The sequence below is a fragment of the Aedes albopictus genome, chromosome 1 (genome assembly GCF_035046485.1).
Source record: "Aedes albopictus strain Foshan chromosome 1, AalbF5, whole genome shotgun sequence".
NCBI lineage: Eukaryota > Metazoa > Arthropoda > Insecta > Diptera > Culicidae > Aedes > Aedes albopictus.
In genome coordinates this window covers 133,750,633-133,767,795 of record NC_085136.1, presented here as the reverse complement: position 1 = coordinate 133,767,795, position 17,163 = coordinate 133,750,633, and the positions used below count along the sequence as shown (strand labels likewise).

Here is a 17,163-nt window from a genome sequence, read left to right as displayed (position 1 = left end):
ATGTCCTCCCAAAGAATACCTGTCCTATCTATTCCTCGTGCTTCTGAATAAAGTAAATACAGCTAAATCGCGGTAATTCGTTGCATCTATATTATACTGTGTTAAGATTTGGAGAAAACACAATAAAAATATAATCGATTATTAGGACTAATCGATTAATCATAGCCGATTAATCGATACCGGTAATCGACAAGCATAAGCAAAATCGATTACAGATTAATCGATTATTTGAAATTTTGCGACATCACTACTTCTGGCGAACCAACTGCGATTCTGCTCGTTCGACATTTGTTTTGTGTTGGTTCGTCGATCCCGGAAATCGTGAACCGTTCTCTCTTTTTGGGTTCGCGAGCGCGTGAGCAAAGATTGTGTTTGATGCGAACCAAAAAACACGTCAAGCGCATGATGCTTTCCACCACTGCATATAACACAAATATACATGATATATCATGTAAACCATCATAACATTAAGTTTACATGACTAAACTTAAGTTTACACGACGTGTAAATCTCATTATTTTTATCTGTGTGGTGACGAGCATTAAGTCGGCCGTTTTAGCTGCGGAACGTGAGCAGCAAGGTGCTCAGGATGAGAGTTAGAACAGCAGTTAACGCTTTGACAGGAATTCTGGAACGAGCAACGATTGTAATCCAGGAGAAACCGAAGAGCCACTGGAGCATTCGTTCGGAGCAAAGAGTCAGGCATACACCAGGGGTAGTGGAGGTTCAGAAAAAGCAGAAAAACAAACAATCGTGCGACAGTATACAGAAATTTGATAGATGGATGGTGCAAAAGGAAAATATAAAGGAACGGAACAAGACAGAAAAACGTCGGCCTTCTGGGGAAAAAAGCAAGGGCGATGCCTTCGTCGTAGAAGTGAGCGACAAAACAACGTACGCAGCGATTGTCAGGAAGGTGAGAGAGGGCCGTTGCTAAACAAGTTTGAAACGAATATGATTGAAGTCCCACAAAAGTTCAGCCTATTGGACGCAGTGGCTTAATTTCCCCAACAGGGGAGGAAAAAAAATGATTGAAGTACGGCGTAGGCAGAAAGACTTTTTTCCATCCGTAATGAGTTTTATTTACCGGGAATCCGTCGTGAAGTACCTGGGAAGTGATGCAAATGTCTGAGAACTCCCACATGTGGCGGTCAGTGGTCGAGTGCAAGAATCTGGATGAGATCACAACGGAAGAAGAGCAGCTGTACAATTCCGGTAGTTTCGGTCATCGATTTTTACTGAGGCTCAGTAGAACACCTGTAAAAAACGCGTAGAAAAGATAAACCATCCAACAATGTTAACGCCAAAATCACCGAAGTTTTCGTTTGATGAACTCTGGAGCAGTACAATCGGATGAAAGAGCTATTCATCGACACGCTGATATGATGAACATAGGTTTCAAAGGGGTCTTGAACGCTTCGACTGTGTAGAAGGGAATCAGGTTAACCAACCAAAAAGGGAAAAGTTAGCTGGAAGCCCTGGCGAAGTTGAATGTAACAGTGTGCAATGAAGGATCGGTGAGCACTTCGTAACGTAATATTCCACAGGTCGTCGCTCGTGCACAATACGAACTGGAGAGTAAGCGAGGAGTGCACATATAATGACTATCAGGCGATCACTACAGCATCGGTTGGCGAATTTTCTTTGCGTCGCACGATCGAAGGACTTGTGAATGGAAGTGGAAAACGAATGAATTCGATAAAGACCTCTTCGTCGAGACACTTCGAGCGGACAGTGACGCTCTCATTTTGAATGATAAGGAGTTAACGGAAGCAGTAACGAGGGCATGATGCAAAATGCAGATGAGCAGAGAAAGGTTGAGCCGAGAAACTGTTCACGCCCGACACATTGTACCATTGGTGGAATGAAAGGCTCAGGACTCTACTTACTGCCTGTCTGAGAGCTAGAGCAGAGTCAATAAGGAGGAAATTTGGAAAGATATTGCACTGAGCAAGAACAATTGCTGGAACGAGCTGTGTCTAACGCAGATGACAAGCTTACTGCATCGTGATGGCGAAAATCAAAGGCCCAATGATGCCAGATGAAATGTGCCATGACAAGTAGAACATAATAATAGTAGGTTCGTTGCCAAAGCACGACTTCACCACATGGCGAGGGCTACCTACACCGTATGTCAATGGAATGGCAGCCGAACCCTGGAGATTCCGAATGATGAGATTCGTGTAGTGGCAAAAGGACTAAACGAAAAGAAGGCCCCCGGTTTGGATGCTATGTATCCCCAACGCTGTACCGTCTACCCCCGTTGGTTTGAACGACACATCATGCAAACCAACGGGGTTAATTTTTTAATTTGAACTTTTGGTAACCCTGTGGGCATTGAAAAACACACTGATGGCAGCCCTTTTTGCTGATTTGTTTTGATTCTACGTTCCGTTTCACCCCGTTCCATGAGCAGAATGACGTTTGAACCATTTTTAGTTTGAACGATGTGCAGATTAGAGGGGGTCAAATTAAAAAGTGTCCAGATTAGATGAGGTCAAACCAACGGGGGTAGACGGTATTGAAGACTGTTTCCGAACATGTCCAGAACAGCAATGCAGAAATGTCAGGAAGATAGCTTCATCCCAGCCACTTGCAAGTCTGGTGTTGCAGCCAAAGCAGTCAAGTCGCCAAGAGATCCAGCATCCTATCGATCGATGTGGCTGCTGGATACTCTTGGCAAACTCCTGGAGAAGCTCATCCTGAATAAGCTGGTGAAGTGTACGGAATTTGGGTCCCGGACCAGGGAGTCGACATTGGATGCGATCCAGATTCGAGTCCTGGTCTACGAGACAAGTCAGGATCAAATATCGGTTTGTTAGAGTCACGGCGGGCGTACGACAGGGCTTCATATTCGGCCCAACGCTGTTGGATATACAACAAAGTGTTACAACTCGAACTACCCAGAGATCGTCGGTTTTGCAGATGACGTCGTACTTACGCTAATCGGTAAGACTCTGGAAGAAGTAGAAATGCTAACTGCGAAGGCAATCTATGTTATAAAAGGTAGTAAAGCTAGCAACTGCAAGGCACTTAAGAAGTTTAAAATCAGCGTTGGGGGTCACAAAATTCCAAGGAAGCGTGCGCTTAACCACCTGGATGTGATGGTTGACGATCAGCTGAATTTCAACAGCCTCGTTGATTATGCATGCAAATTGGCTAGATTTCGTGAAGATCGTACCCCAGATGTTGAGCCTGGCTTGTCGCATAACACCTTCCAGGGCGATGTTGAATAGTAGGCAGGAAAGTTCATTACCTTGTCGTAGTCCCCATAGAGATTCGAATGGACTGGATAGTTCACCCCAAATCCTTACGCTGTTTTGCACACCGTCCATCGTTGCTCTTACTGCGATACTGTCGTATGCCGCTTTGATGTCGATGAACAGGTGAAGCGTTGGGACCTGGTATTCACGGCATTTTTGGTGGATTTGTCGTACGGTGAAGATCTGGTCCGTTGTCGACCGGCCGTCGATGAAACCGGCTTGGTAACTTCCCACGAACTCATTTACTCTAGGTGAAAGACGACGGAAGATGATCTGGGATAGCACTTTATAGCCGGCATTCACAATGGTGATCGCTCGAATCAACACGGTATCCTTAGAGCACTTATACAGCATTGATCGAAGAAATAGTGCACCGAAGACATCAACTTAATTTAATGCAATCGCACACTTTTATTTACGTTTTCACACTCATGAAAACTAAGTGTGCAGTCCAGTGGTGAACTGATTGCGCGATATCTTTATGAGTGCTTCAAAACAGCATAAGCTCATATAGACAATTAGAATGCAATTATGTTGCTCAATAGATTCAACTGTTTTTGATTTTCCGTTTTACTGTTGTCACTGCAAGATAATCGGTGTGAAACCTGATAAATAAAGAAAGAACAATGTTACAAAAAGGGTTCAACAATTTCACATTTGTATTACAATTACAAACTCAAACCAACCGATGTAAATATTCAGCTTCAACACTTAACCAGCAAAAAAAAAACTCCCCATAAATCAGCTCTTCTCGAGACTGCGATTTCCTCGGTTTCCACCGTCGCGTCGTCCTAATGCAAAAACGGGTAGAACTTCATCCAACCAAGACAACGACGACGGCTACAACGACAAACGACAACTGCGACGACGAAATTGCGCTGACCACGGAGGAGGCCAGCCCTTTCGTTAAAACTGCAAATTGTACAATTATTTGTGTAAATTACGGCCATAACGAGTTCTAACAAGCTGCAGCACAAGCCAGCCAGCCAGCTTGCCAGCCGTCTGCCTCTTCATCTGTGGCAGTTCTTTCTCCGGGTAGCTATCCAAGCTTTGCGTTGGTAGAGCGATACTGGTGGGTGCACCATGGGAAATCGGGCAACTCCAGTTGGTTACTTGCTGGGTTGAGCATTTCCGAGAGCAAGGATAAAAGTTTCACTCTTCAGTGAGAGATGACCTTTCCCTAAATGGTTTTCGAAAAAACTTTGATTTTTTCAGCAAAATGTCTACGAAACAATCCAGAACTTTTGAAGTGAAATTTGTAGAAAATTTTTATAACAGGAATATTTATGTATGATTATTATTGTATTTTTTTTATTTTCAGAAACTAGTACAGGAAAAATGTGCTCTAGTTTCAACAAACTAGTACCATATGTGTCCATCCTCAACCGTCTTTTACGATAACCCCAATTTTCACTCCGTGACGACAACTGCTCCCTTCGCAGTCGTAACAAGGATTAAAACCATGCCCGCAGAACAATTTCTCCCGCTCGGCACGGAATCTTTTTTCGGGACTCCGGTTTTTTTTTTCTTACCAACTCAGCTCTATTTGACTAACTCCCGCACCGCAACGAGGCACAACCACCGTACCGCCGCCGCACTAACAACCGGACGACGCGACACGGGACACGGGACCGATGCGGTGCGCCACCACCATAGTCAGTGAAGGCATTTCGCGGATTAGCATAAAGCGAAATTAAAGCTTTACGGTGCAGTAACATCCACCAGAAGGGGCTAGGGAAATGGATGGGTCTCTCGAAATTGGTGGGAGTGTAGAGGGAGACGCGAGAAAAAACTTGCTGAATACATTTAAATTTAACTTGGCTTGCCAGGCAGTAACTCGCGGTAAATATGTATTTTAAGTCGTACCGGCGCGGCGGTGTGATGTGCACACAACTTCGGCAACATCTCTTGGCTAGCGCACTGCAAAATCTCAATTGGCCAAAATAAAAATAGAATACGATAAACATGACGATACATGGCGAAGCTTTGATGTTAATAATAGTTTTAATCGCTTTGTCAACGCTTGTGAGAGATCCATTATTACAATAAATTGCCATGGTTGGACCACTAAGCTTTGAGTCACCGTTGGTAATTGCAAGCAGGCAAACGAGATTGTAACTCATGATCCATCCACCACAAGTTGCAAGAATATGCCAACGCAGTCTTTCTCGTAGAGGATCCTCAAAGTTCTATGAGTATTCCAACAATGCGCCCCAAGAACGTTCCACATGTTGCCGCGTAAATCCACCTGTTAACCCATAGTGCTGCTGCAACAGCAGTGCAAGTTTATTGCGAAATGAAAAGCGCTTGAAAAATCGCTTTCGAACCGCGAACACGGTTGCAAATTTTGGACCAAGCGCACACGTGCCTGTCTACCACCGCACTGCACTGACTGGCTAGTTCTTCATGTGGGTGGGTGGCTCACGGTTCGTAGAATGGGTGCCCGTTCACTGGATGCGTTGCCTTTTTACACTCATATCCCTCCGATTTTCCGACTGGCTGTTGGTTGCTGCAAGTGGGATGAATGCAACGGATGCGGCTGCTGCTGTGAAGCTTTTGCTGCAGAATTTTTGGTGCATTGGGACCAGTTAGTGAAAAGCGTTCGAGAGTTTTCCTACTGTGGATGAATGTGTATATGTATGGAGGTGTGATGCAGTACTGAATAGTGAATAGTTTTGCGATGCATAGAGGTGGAGATAATTTTTGGTTAATTTTTGCTCCAAGTTGTTCGTCTAATTAAAAACTTTGCATTTGGACTTTCGCTTCACTGGGTCGGTGCACAATGCTGACGGGCGAATAATGGGGGATCTTAGGCGCTGATTTATAAATTTAACAAGGGATTATTATATAATGCGGTGGAACGTTAGTATTGTACTTTAAGCTGCTGCGATAGTGGCTGAAATAGTTAAAGTGACTTACAGACAATTTGTGCATAATCCTCGTTTGTATTATTCTGAATTACAGAAAGGAGCCAAGTGCCCGATTACAAACCTGAAAGAAAAGAGAATAATGCGAGAACTCATTAACAAAGTAATCTAAAAAACAGGCAAGTTGATTGATGTTTGTTCACTAGGAACTAGGGTACAATTGAAATTGACAATTTGAAACGATATTAGTTGTAAAGCTAGAAACAAATTTCATTTTTAAAAGAGTCGTGCCACGTGCTACCTTATGAGAAGTGAGAAGAATACAAAAAAAAAATCACAGGAAACTGTAATCACTTTCCCCGCATATCGGTAAAAGCTCGTCATCGTCCTGAATAAAACAAACGCATCGAACCTCCAAGAAGGATAAAACTCAACCAAAAACCAGCTTGAACAAACGCACCTGAAGATGACAACAATGACAACCCTCCTGTAGGTACATATACCCAGAAGAAGCTACCGAAGCGCCACCAGCACCGAAGCAAAGCATGAAGACGACGGTGATTATGCCCACGCGATGTATACTTATGGCAACAACGGTGGAGGAGCTGCAAGCGCCGGGAATGTGTCAGATGACGACAATGTCAACAAATTGATATGTAAAGTACCACCACGTCTTACCTGGGCGGGCTGAACTCGGTGGTGGTGGATTTGCTATCGCACCGCGTTGTCTTAAATCCTCCAACGCGAATATTTTGTTGGCTCATGTGTGCGAAGAAGTAGCGGTTTATTAACGGAGGGGAGAAACGTTTTTGCTTTAAATTCAGGAAACACATTTTGTGAGACGCGTTCATCAAGTTTTCCGTTTTCATAATCCTCCGATTATAGAATTTTTTGTCTCGTGCACTTTAAAACTGGGCGTATAAACTGTTTAAATCTTTTAATAACAAAAAAAAAACTCCCTGGAGGAATCCCTGGAGGAATCCTTGGAGGAATCCCTGAAGAAATTCCCGGAGGAATCCCTGAAGAAATTCCCGGAGGAATCCCTGAAGGAATTCCCGAAGGAATCCCTGAAGGAATTCCCGGAGGAATCCCTGAAGGAATTCCCGGAGGAATCCCTGAAGGAATTCCCGGAGGAATCCCTGAAGAAATTCCCGGAGGAATCCCTGAAGAAATTCCCGGAGGAATCCCTGAAGAAATTCCCGGAGGAATCCCTGAAGAAATTCCCGGAGGAATCCCTGAAGAAATTCCCGGAGGAATCCCTGAAGAAATTCCCGGAGGAATCCCTGAAGAAATTCCCGGAGGAATCCCTGAAGAAATTCCCGGAGGAATCCCTGAAGAAATTCCCGGAGGAATCCCTGAAGAAATTCCCGGAGGAATCCCTGAAGAAATTCCCGGAGGAATCCCTGAAGAAATTCCCGGAGGAATCCCTGAAGAAATTCCCGGAGGAATCCCTGAAGAAATTCCCGGAGGAATCCCTGAAGAAATTCCCGGAGGAATCCCTGAAGAAATTCCCGGAGGAATCCCTGAAGAAATTCCCGGAGGAATCCCTGAAGAAATTCCCGGAGGAATCCCTGAAGAAATTCCCGGAGTAATCTCTGAGGAAATTCCCGGAGGAATCCCTGAAGGAATTCCCGGAGGAATCCCTAAAGGAATTCCCGGAGGAATCCCTGAAGGAATTCCCGAAGGAATCCCTGAAGGAATTCCCGGAGGAATCCCTGAAGGAATTCCCGGAGGAATCCCTGAAGGAATTCCCGGAGGAATCCCTGAAAGAATTCCCGGAGGAATCCCTGAAGGAATTCCCGGAGGAATCCCCGAAGGAATTCCTGGAGGAATCCCTGAAGGAATTCCCGGAGGAATCCCTGAAGGAATTCCCGGAGGAATCCCTGAAGGAATTCCCGGAGGAATCCCTGAAGAAATTCCCGGAGGAATCCCTGAAGAAATTCCCGGAGGAATCCCTGAAGAAATTCCCGGAGGAATCCCTGAAGAAATTCCCGGAGGAATCCCTGAAGAAATTCCCGGAGGAATCCCTGAAGAAATTCCCGGAGGAATCCCTGAAGAAATTCCCGGAGGAATCCCTGAAGAAATTCCCGGAGGAATCCCTGAAGAAATTCCCGGAGGAATCCCTGAAGAAATTCCCGGAGGAATCCCTGAAGAAATTCCCGGAGGAATCCCTGAAGAAATTCCCGGAGGAATCCCTGAAGAAATTCCCGGAGGAATCCCTGAAGAAATTCCCGGAGGAATCCCTGAAGAAATTCCCGGAGGAATCCCTGAAGAAATTCCCGGAGGAATCCCTGAAGAAATTCCCGGAGGAATCCCTGAAGAAATTCCCGGAGTAATCTCTGAGGAAATTCCCGGAGGAATCCCTGAAGGAATTCCCGGAGGAATCCCTGAAGGAATTCCCGAAGGAATCCCTGAAGGAATTCCCGAAGGAATCCCTGAAGGAATTCCCGAAGGAATCCCTGAAGGAATTCCCGAAGGAATCCCTGAAGGAATTCCCGGAGGAATCCCTGAAAGAATTCCCGGAGGAATCCCTGAAGGAATTCCCGGAGGAATCCCCGAAGGAATTCCTGGAGGAATCCCTGAAGGAATTCCCGGAGGAATCCCTGAAGGAATTCCCGGAGGAATCCCTGTAGCAATTCCCGGAGGAATCCCTGTAGCAATTCCCGGAGGAATCCCTGAAGGAATTCCCGGAGGAATCCCTGAAGGAATTCCCGGAGGAATCCCTGAAGGAATTCCCGGAGGAATCCCTGAAGGAATTCCCGGAGGAATCCCTGAAGGAATTCCCGGAGGAATCCCTGAAGGAATTCCCGGAGGAATCCCTGAAGGAATTCCCGGAGGAATCCCTGAAGGAATTCCCGGAGGAATCCCTGAAGGAATTCCCGGAGGAATCCCTGAAGGAATTCCCGGAGGAATCCCTGAAGGAATTCCCGGAGGAATCCCTGAAGGAATTCCCGGAGGAATCCCTGAAGGAATTCCCGGAGGAATCCCTGAAGGAATTCCCGGAGGAATCCCTGAAGGAATTCCCGGAGGAATCCCTGAAGGAATTCCCGGAGGAATCCCTGAAGGAACTCCCGGAGGAATCCCTGAAGGAATTCCCGGAGGAATCCCTGAAGGAATTCCCGGAGGAATCCCTGAAGGAATTCCCGGATGAATCCCTGAAGGAATTCCCGGAGGAATCCCTGAAGGAATTCCCGGAGGAATCCCTGAAGGAATTCCCGGAGGAATCCCTGAAGAAGTTCCTGGAGGAATCCCTGAAGGAGTTCCTGGAGGAATCCCTGAAGGAGTTCCTGGAGGAATCCCTGAAGAAGTTCCTGGAGGAATCCCTGAAGGAGTTCCTGGAGGAATCCCTGAAGGAGTTCCTGGAGGAATCCCTGAAGGAGTTCCTGGAGGAATCCCTGAAGGAGTTCCTGGAGGAATCCCTGAAGGAGTTCCTGGAGGAATCCCTGAAGGAGTTCCTGGAGGAATCCCTGAAGGAGTTCCTGGAGGAATCCCTGAAGGAGTTCCTGGAGGAATCCCTGAAGGAGTTCCTGGAGGAATCCCTGAAGGAGTTCCTGGAGGAATCCCTGAAGGAGTTCCTGGAGGAATCCCTGAAGGAGTTCCTGGAGGAATCCCTGAAGGAGTTCCTGGAGGAATCCCTGAAGGAGTTCCTGGAGGAATCCCTGAAGGAGTTCCTGGAGGAATCCCTGAAGGAGTTCCTGGAGGAATCCCTGAAGGAGTTCCTGGAGGAATCCCTGAAGGAGTTCCTGGAGGAATCCCTGAAGGAGTTCCTGGAGGAATCCCTGAAGGAGTTCCTGGAGGAATCCCTGAAGGAGTTCCTGGAGGAATCCCTGAAGGAGTTCCTGGAGGAATCCCTGAAGGAGTTCCTGGAGGAATCCCTGAAGGAGTTCCTGGAGGAATCCCTGAAGGAGTTCCTGGAGGAATCCCTGAAGGAGTTCCTGGAGGAATCCCTGAAGGAGTTCCTGGAGGAATCCCTGAAGGAGTTCCTGGAGGAATCCCTGAAGGAGTTCCTGGAGGAATCCCTGAAGGAGTTCCTGGAGGAATCCCTGAAGGAGTTCCTGGAGGAATCCCTGAAGGAGTTCCTGGAGGAATCCCTGAAGAAGTTCCTGGAGGAATCCCTGAAGGAGTTCTTGGAGGAATCCCTGAAGGAGTTCCTGGAGGAATCCCTGAAGGAGTTCCTGGAGGAATTCCTGAAGGAGTTTCTGGAGGAATTCCTGAAGGAGTTCCTGGAGGAATTTCTTAAGGAGTTCCTGGAGGAATTCCTGGAGCAATACCTAAACGAATTTCAGGAGGAATCCCCGAAAGACTAATTCCAGGAGGAATCCCTGAAAGAGGAGTTCTAGGAGAAATCCCTGAAAGTGTTCATGGAGCAGTCACTGAAAGAATTCCTATTGGAGTCCCTGAAAGTATTCCTGGAGGAATCCCAGAAAGATATATTGGAGCAATCCCTGAAAGAATTCCTGGAGCAATCCCTGAAGAATTCCCTGTAGGAAACCCTGAACGAATTCTTGGACGAATTCCTGGAGGAAGTCCTGGGCGAATTCTTGGAGGAATTCCTGGAGGAATCTCTGAACAATTCCTGCAGGAATCTCTGAAAGAATTCCTGGCGGAGTCTTTGAAAGAATTTCTGGTGGAATCCTCGATGGAATTCCTGGAGGAATAACTGGAGGAATTTCCGGAGCAATTTTTGGAGGAATTCCTGAAGAATTCCACAAGGAATCCCTGAAAAAAATCCTGGAGCGATCCTTGAAGGAATTCCTTGAGCAATCCATGGAAATAATTCTGGAGGAATCCTTGGAGTAATCCCTGGAAGAGTTCCTGGAGGCATCGCTGCAGGAATCCATTGAGAAATCCTTGGAACTCCATTATTCGCATCATTCAGGTGTTTGTGGATGTGCTTCTTTCACCTTTCAAACACATGATTCCACATTTTACCGATTCCTATTGGACGCACGCTCTTTAGGTTTTCACCCCTCAAAATGTGTTACGTTTCGTCGGAATCGCTGTGAATAACAAGCTCTGCAATTAATTTGTCTCTTCAATGGATCCGATCGCAAAACGTTACCAGCAGCGGAAGTAATGAAATGATCTCATTGAGACTCAAGCGTCCTCCGGAGGTCTATAACACACGATTTCAGTGACGACAACCAGGGCAAGAAAAAAAATATCACAACTGATTTGACGACTGAGATAAGCACTCGCCTGGGCAGCCAGGCGTGAAGGTGTGGGAAATATTAGACGAAATTGCTTTTTTCTCCGCTTTGAGGTGTCCTTGCTATGACTCGGCTGGTCGTACTGATTTCAATGTCTCCGTTCTAGAAACTGAACCATCACCAACCACCGGAAAGAGCCATCTCATCACACGAGCACCGCGTAATGGCAAGTAACAAAGCAGACATTTCTCCGCTGATTATGATGTCACGTCAAGTGCTGGGAGGGACTTTTGCAGGAGGAGGCTGGCTGAGTGGTGGTACCGAGAATATGGCTTTCATATCGACCAACTGACGACGATGGGGAAGCTGACGGCGGTGTCAACGATGACTACGACACCGACTACGAAGATATGGCGGAATGTAACAAGAGTAGGTACTTTGACGCGAGAGTGGTCTCGGTTCCGCTAAGATTGACAAATTAATGTGTTGTCAGGTGAAGATTTAATCACAATGCGATCTTTGCTGGATTGTTCCTCACTGGACCGAAACGTCAGATATTATCAGCAAAGCTGTTGGCGGTAAAAATGGTTTAATTACTTCCTTGCCCGTGAAAGCCAATAATAGAGCTGCATACCACAGGAGCAATGAATCATGGTTTTTAATGAATGTCCTATAATCACTTCGGACCGAAGCTACCAGCAATATCAAAGATCCCGCGTTTCACGGTTTTGGCTACCAAACATCAATATAAACCAGGCAATGGCCCAGAAATCCAATAGCATCTGGAAAAAAAAAACTCTGGCACCTGAATCAGTGCACCGAAATAAAAGTGAAATCGCCCTCGGATATTTGCGTTTCGAAAATAAAGAGCAAACAAAAATTACGGCAGCCAGATTGATGCTAAGCTCTATTCACCTTCTCCGGAAAGGGGAAGGTGCAATCCGACAGTGGCAAAGAAAGTAGGTGACGGACGACGACGATCGTCTGAATGCCGGAGACGATTAGGTTCGACAAACTTGCAACCAGTAAGGCAGTCTGAAAGCCTTAGCCACCTCGGTTTTGTGACTGACTTGGGAAACTGGGAAATCGTTGAACGGAGGATTTTCCTAGACACGGGGGCACGGCGGCGGCGGGGTTTGCTTATTCAAGCTGACGTATTCAGCCGGGGTGCGATCTGAGTGTGTCTGTGTGTCCGTATAGCGGTGTGCCAGAGCTGCGCGTTGTATGTTTGTAATAAAATATTTACGAGACAATTAGGAACGCTGCATATATGATAATGGGGGCACTTTGTGCCATTCAGTTGCATTTGTTCCATAGCTTGACATCGACGTGGTGGATGCACTTAAATATGTAATACACAGTCACCGGTGTTGAAATGGCTTTTAAGAAAGGATTCGAATGGCTTAAAGCTGTTACTTGGTGGTCATGAATGCTAAAAACTTTAAGCTTTCCAGTTCTGTTGCAGTCTAGGCTCAGATGATCTGAACATATATTTTTACCATTTACCAGCGAGCGCCATTTAGTTCCACAGACCGTTAACAATAGCATTAAAACTCCGCATATTGTTGCGATCCATGTTTTTCTGCGCCTCTGCAATCACACTCGCTTTGTACTGCTGTTTCTTGTTGCGGTTTATTTGTATTTTTGCTTTTGTCACCGTGTACCTTTCTATATAAATCCGGGTACTGAAGCTATAATCTCTGCATGAGAACTTAGGGAATTTAACGAACGTTGAAGGTTTCAAAAAGTTTCAAGAAGGTGCCTGGGTTCCGGGAGTTCAATGGTCGTTTCAGAAGATTATGGGTGTGTTTCTAATGGATTCATGAGATTCAAAAAGGTCTCTGTGAGTTCCAAGGAGTTCCAGGTGATTTTAGGGGACTGCAGAGGATTTCAGAGGAGTTTTAGTGGTGATTAACCCTCTTATGCGAGGTATGCACTTCAAACGGAATCGCTCAAGTAATTTTCGTTCAGTGCATTATTTGTCCATGACCGGAATGGTCTCAAGAAATTTAACACAGCAAGCCCCAATTTGATTTGACGTTTCGTTTCAGCTCCGTACTAGGATCCGGAATAAAGCGACGCTTTATTATTTCTTGAGCGTTTCCTTGCCTGAATTTTCCACGTATCGAGAAAGGCCAAGAAATTCCTTGCGATCTGCATACTACCAATTAGCAAATTTGACAGAATCTCACTGGTGAGTAAATGAGGAGCCACATTTATGATTTTCTGAAAGGTAAACATTAAATTTTGTATTCATAATACAAATCCTTATCAGATCCGAACTAGAGTTAGTCAAGTAGCGAGGAATTTGTGCAAATCGCATCTTGTTCTCCTCACGTTTGCTCAAGCAGTTAACCCTTTTGAGACGAAGTGATCAATATGACCTCGGTGATGAAACCAAGCATAACAGACGTCCTTGCAAGGGAAGAGGCGACAGAAAGGGCTAGGCCTAAAAATAGGCAGCATTCGAAAGTCCAAAGGCAATTCAGCCAGCTTGGGCGATATCGCTTACCCGATGATCCAAAACCTCCTCCAGTTCGGCAAGCAGTTTCTCTTGGACACCATCAATAAAGAATGACTGAACGATACCTTGCCCAGAAGTTGGGGACACAGCATCGTAACCCCAATCCCAAAAGACCCGGGGCCCACAAATACTGTTGACAACTTTCGATCAATCACCCTTACCAACTGCGTTGCTAAAGTAAGTGATGGAACGCCTGATGAATCGACGTCTTATGCATCATTTGGAAAGTATGGGCAGTCTGGATCACAGGCAATACGCCTTCAGAGCTCCACACTTTACAGTGACGTACATACATGGCAGCACTGGGTCAAATTTTAGACCAAGCAATGAATAGAGGAGACCATATTGAAGAGGCATCGTTAGATCTGACAAAGGCTTACAACAAGGCGTGCATACCGGAGGTCCTGCAACAACTCTTCGAATGGGACGTAACTGGACACTGTCTCCAATTTAACAAGCTCTACCTCACCAACCGAACCTTTCAAGTTGGTATACGGAATCACTGCTCAAAATCCACCGCTGAGGAAACCGGAGTCCCCCAGGGCTCGGTGATAGCGGTCACTCTTTTCCTGATGGCAATGAATAGTGTTTTCAGAGTTCCACCAGTATATAACATGGTCTACGCCGATGACATTCTCTTGCTAATCATCCTAAAATTATACGTAAGAAACTGCAAACTGCAGTTACGGCAGTTGGCGGATGGGCGGCCATTCGAACTAACCCCTAATAAAAGCGCACGCATACACATCTGCAGCCATCGGCACGCACCCCCAACTCTGGAAGTTCTTGGAACCACACGATCACACGATCACGAAGCGACATATCGTCTCGTCTCCAAATTATCGATGCAATTGTGTCTAGTCGGATTCTTTTCGGTATTGAGATTACCTGCCGAGCATCGGAAGAACTTTTAAAAAGCCTTGGTCCATTCTACAGAGCTGCCGTTCGAATCGTATCCAGCTTGCTGTCATCGACACCTGCCCTGGTGGCCTGCGCCGCCGAGGCTAGTATACTCCTGCTAAAATTCAAACTTGCCCTGGCGACTGGCTGCCGAGCAGTTAGCTACTTATAAAATACGAAAGACAGGACGATTGGTTTTCTCGGAAACAACTTCTGTTGAAGCGCCAAACCCCAAGGCGTAAGTGCCTGTTTCGCAGAAGTATGAGGCAGCAGAGATATACTATACCGACGGATCAGAAAAGGACGGTCCTGTTGGCGAAGGAATACATTGCAGAAACGGCAATGAGTATCACCGGCTAGGAGGCCCGCACCGCTTCTCTACTCATTGTCTCGGACTAAGCCAGCGTGATCGACGCCCCTCAATCCCCAATCAACAAACACCCTTTTGTCCAGAGCATCCAAGAGTTGATAGATGACCGCCGGAAAGGAGTTGTCCTCATGTACAGGTGTGCCAGGCCATTGCGACATCCAAGGACATGAAGAAGCCGATAGCCTGGCCGATAGATCTTGGTCGAGATGGAAGACTTCTAACCCGAAACATACCGGGCGAAGACGTCAAAGTCTGGATCAGTCTTGTCAGCGATCACAGTCTTTGACACCTTTTCGTCGATATTCGGCTGCCTCTGTCTCCAACGTTCGCAACACAAGCGACCAAGCTACTGTACGGAACAAAAATGTCAAATGAATGCGCTTGACCACGATTGCGTCATAATCGATTGCGTTGCATGTGTTATAATCGATTTATCACACATGAATAAACTAATATTATACCAATCATAATCAGAATTGGCTTAAATCTTGTAAAAAGCTGGAATTAGACAAATGTCATCGTGTCAGACGACGTTGATTTGATCCATCTTTTTGTTTATTGATCTTCGTTCTGCCACTCGTGTTGTGTGCGGTCGCGCACGAATGTAACAAAGCAAGCTGACACCCGACCGCGGCAACGAAACGAAGGTAGTGAAATTGTCGAATGCTTACAAGCCTGGTCTGGATTGAAAAGAAGATCTACAAAGAGTGGATCTACGGTCAAATCAGCAAAACCCAGCCCACTGTGATGGTCGGACCTCCCATCTCGGAGGGACCAAGTGATCCTATCGAGACTCCCGACAGGACACACAAGAATCTCACGCAATATGGGAGGAGCGGGAGGCTTCGGACTTCGATGCATGGTCTTATCGGAGCTGAACACGGTTGAGCGCTTCAGATCGAACTGTAAAATCCTTGTGTGAAGAATTAGCCTCAGTTAAAATTCACGAATAAAAAGAAAAAAAAATATTAAAACCCTTGAACATCTACCAAAAACAATATGACATCACTGACACCCAAAGGGCTCTGTCGTCAGATGAAGCTCGACAAGTAACCCTTTTACTTTTTCTGAAGGATGCAGATTATATGACTTAATTTAGCCTTCAAGCAACGTATCCAACTCAACCGCTTCCGTGAACAATACCTACCTGTTGAAATATACATTTTCTGAAACCATCCCAAATTGGACCAGCCCAATGTGAAGATCCTAGTACATACTGTGAATGCCCAAATGGCTTTCAAGAAGGTTGCAGAGATCTTATTGGTGGCTTCCGGGGTGTTTCATAAAGTTTCAGAAACTCCTGGAACACATACACTAAAAACCCCCTTAAATCCTTTGAATCTCACTGAAATACCTTGGCTAGAACAACAAAAACAACTTCCTCGCACAAGCGTGAAATTTGCGCCCAAGTTGTGCACGTGGCACATGGACGGCCCCAAATGCCCCTTATACATAAAGATCCTCTGAGACACCTCTGAAAGCCCATGGAATCCTATAAAACCTTCTAAAACCCCTGAAACGTCCCTGATATTTACATCCTAAAATTTATCAGGAAATCCTTAAACCATTTGAAGCCCTCTGAAATCCTTCTTGGACCTCCTTGAAACCCAGTGAAATTTTCCTAAAATCCCTTTAAAACTCCTGAACCACCTCGAAACGCTCTTGAATCGTTCCCGAAAACCATGCTGGCCCCCTCATGGAACTCTCTAAACCTACTTTAAAGATCCTTGAAACGCCCATAAAAACTCCCTGTGATCACCTGAAACCCTTCTGGAACCACCTTGAAATTTTTGAAGGCTATTTGAAGCATTTTTAGAAACATGGTACATGTTTTCGATCTTCCGGCCACTTGGTTCACCGGAGACCATGGAGCATGTACTTTTTGAATGTCCATGTCCACGCTTCAAGGAGTAAATGTAAATATATTCAGTAGAGACATCACTCCGGACTACATTGTTGAAGATGTGTTCAACGGGTAGCCCACAGTTTAGCCAGGACCCAAACTTTCAGAGGAGCAAGGACACCATTGGCGTAGCTAGCCTTTTCTGTTTTCTCACTCACTCTCCTAAACAAACACGAGCAACAGAAC

General features: G+C 45.9%; 1 protein-coding gene across 22 annotated transcripts in view; it reads right to left on the bottom strand.

Annotated features, from left to right (window-relative positions):
• The window catches only part of LOC109422898 (disintegrin and metalloproteinase domain-containing protein unc-71), a 1,549,374-nt gene that overhangs the window by 934,518 nt on the left and 597,693 nt on the right, over positions 1–17,163 (bottom strand). Inside the window, exon 2 of one of the 22 annotated variants that reach the window (XM_062845420.1) lies at positions 6,183–6,254. The exons of the other annotated variants lie outside the window; for them this stretch is intronic. The gene's annotated coding sequence lies outside the window, so the exon portion shown is untranslated. The remainder of the gene's footprint in view (positions 1–6,182; positions 6,255–17,163) is intronic. 22 annotated transcript variants of the gene reach the window in all.